The 2,873-nt window shown below is 35.1% G+C and overlaps 1 pseudogene; it reads left to right on the top strand.

Moving 5' to 3' along the window:
* Positions 1 to 1,546: 1,546 nt before the first annotated feature.
* Positions 1,547 to 2,549, top strand: LOC113894771 (annotated as a pseudogene).
* Positions 2,550 to 2,873: the final 324 nt, after the last annotated feature.

Here is a 2,873-nt window from a genome sequence, read left to right as displayed (position 1 = left end):
CTATGCTCTGCAATTCTTGGTCTTCTGTATCTTTGTCAATTCTGAGTGTCTCCTGCCAGCAGTGATGGCCTATGATCAGTACAAGACCGTCAGCAACCCCTTGCTCTATGTGGTCAGCATATCCAGCAGGGTGTGCTCCCTGCTTATGGCTGGGGTTTACCTGGTGGGGATGGCAGATGCTCTGATAAACACAGCATTAACATTCCATTTATGCTTCTGTGGGTCAAATGTAATTAACTATTTTTTCTGTGATTTAGCTCTGCTGTTTTTTTTTTTCTGTCCTGCTCAGATACAGAGGTCAATGAGTTAGTGATATTCACTGCTTTGGGTTCTATTGAAATGAGTACTATTTCAGGAGTCCTTGCTCTTATTTTTATATCATCCTTCCAGTCTTGAAGATCCACTCTGCTAGCATCTATAAAATGATTGTTTAATTATTTTCTTTTAATTTAGATTCACAGGAAAGCCTTTACTCTTTGTCATTGAGGAAGTATATACATACATTTTAGTTTTTTTTAAAATTTTATTTCAAAAAGAATATAGGTAGAACACTATAAATAGCAACATGTGCAAACTTAACTCCAAGTAAATCATATGCCAATATATACTTAAGGAAAGTCTGTCACCAATATGCTAATTCTTATATCAACAGACATGCATACATGCAGACACAACACATGCAAATACGTACACACAAGGAGGAGACTCTATATATCAGAAGTGTTTATACCTTATCTCATTTTCTTTTTTTTTAATATGAAAGTCAATTAAAATCAAAGAGACACAAATGTGTGTGCTAAATTATGTTGTTTTCACTTTTTTGTATCATTTTTCTTTGGCTGGCTCAAGGTGCCATCCTCTGGCACCAGGGCACTGCAGAGATTGGTAATGAGAACTGTGCCAAAGCAGCAACACATTTCTGTAGTAAAGGCCAATAATGCCTATTTTATGTCTGACAAATGCTGAAGGTAACTTAGACCAGGACGGTAACTTAATAATTTCCATTATGAATAGTTGCTGATATGCTCTAGAATGTATAGAAAATAATTTTAAATCAACATTATCTGAGCTGTTTTTTGAGAAACATAACAATGGTAACAAATTTTTGTGTCCAAATGACTATTTCCAGAGATGGAAAGTGCTTAATCCTATAACTGACAGCCAGGTCTCAAATATTGGTGTCTCTTCTATGGTATTTTGAACATAAAATAAGACATTAATTCTTCCAATTATACCTCCAGAGGTAAGAAAGCAAAAACCTAGGAAAATAAAAAACTCATAGAGTTTTATATACATCATAATGACATGCAGACTTAGATAAAACTTTTTCAATGTGTATTACAGTTTTTTGTTTGTTTTTATTTTTCCAGGTAGGTAACAATGTTCCTTCAAAAAGTAGGTACACGATTGGGTAATTTTCTGAGTATGAAATGACATTTACACAAAGAGACTGTGCTTTCCTTTATAGATATTTTGCAGATGTCCATACATTTATCTATACTTTTCCTGATCATTTTGTCAAAAATTTATATAAAAAAATTAAAAAATGGAGAAAGAAAATTGCTCCTCTGTGACTGAATTCATTTTCTTGTGGATTACCAGTGACCTGGAAGTGAAACTGACCTTATTTGCCATGTTGCTAGTTGTTTATCTCATTAATCTTCTGGGAAGTCTTGGAATGATAATTTTGATTAGAATGGATCCCCAACTGCAAACGCCAATGTTCTTTTTCCTCAGCCACCTCTCCTTGTGTGACCTCTGCTATTCCACAGCAATTGGGCCCAAGATGCTGGTTGAGTTTTTGGCCAAGAACAAACCAATCCCCTTCTATGGTTATGCCCTACAGTTCTTGATTGCCTGTATCTTTTGCAGATTCTCAGTGTCTCCTGCTGGCAGTGATGGCCTATGACCAGTACAAGGCCATCAGCAGCCCCTTGTTCTATGAGATCAGCATGTCCAGCAAGGTGTGCTCCCTGCTTGTGGCTGGGGTTTACCTGGTGGGAATGGCAGATGCTCTGATACACACGACATTAGCATTCCACTTATGCTTTTGTGGGTCAAATGAGATTAACCACTTCTTCTGTGACTTATCTCCACTCTACCTTCTTTCCTACTCTGATACACAGGTCAATGAATTAACAGTATTTATTGTTTTTTGAGTTATTGAATTGAGCTCAAATTCAGGAGTTCTTGTCTCTTATTGTTATATCATCCTTGCAGTCTGAAAGATCCATTCTGCTGAGGGGAAGTTCAAAGCTTTCTCTACCTGCACCTCCCACCTAACTGCTCTGGCAATTTTCCAAGGAACTATGCTTTTTATGTACTTTAGGCCAAGTTCAATCTACTCTTTAGATCAAGACAAAATGACCTCATTGTTTTACACCCTTATGATTCCCATGTCAAATCCTCTGATTTATAGCCTACAGAACAAGGATGTGAAAAATGCCCTAGGAAAATTAAAAATAAAAGATGGCTTCAAAGATTTATATCACATATATGCACACACATATAGTAATTACTTTTGCAAAATTATATGGTATGACACATGAGAAATAAAATTTTATCAAATTATTTAATAAATGACTAGCTATACTAAAGTTCAGCCATAGGAAATTGTTGCAGTTTTCAAAACTTGTCATGCTTCATTATATGTCTTGACCTTATCTATGAAACTGTCCCTGTGCAAAACTTCCTGGCTTTTCAAATTCTATCATATTTTTTGTGTGTATCCATTCATTCAAACATTATTATTCCAAATATATTAATATTTATCAACTATTTAATTATTCTTTGTCTGCCTCTAGGTGCTTTATGTTTCTTGAAAAACCAATTAGTTTGTATAAAAATTGACCTTATAATATAGATGAATAAAG

This window comes from Bos indicus x Bos taurus, chromosome 6 (genome assembly GCF_003369695.1).
Source record: "Bos indicus x Bos taurus breed Angus x Brahman F1 hybrid chromosome 6, Bos_hybrid_MaternalHap_v2.0, whole genome shotgun sequence".
Lineage (NCBI taxonomy): Eukaryota > Metazoa > Chordata > Mammalia > Artiodactyla > Bovidae > Bos > Bos indicus x Bos taurus.
The sequence above is the reverse complement of the archived record's forward strand: the minus strand, read 5'-3'. Positions and strand labels throughout refer to the sequence as shown.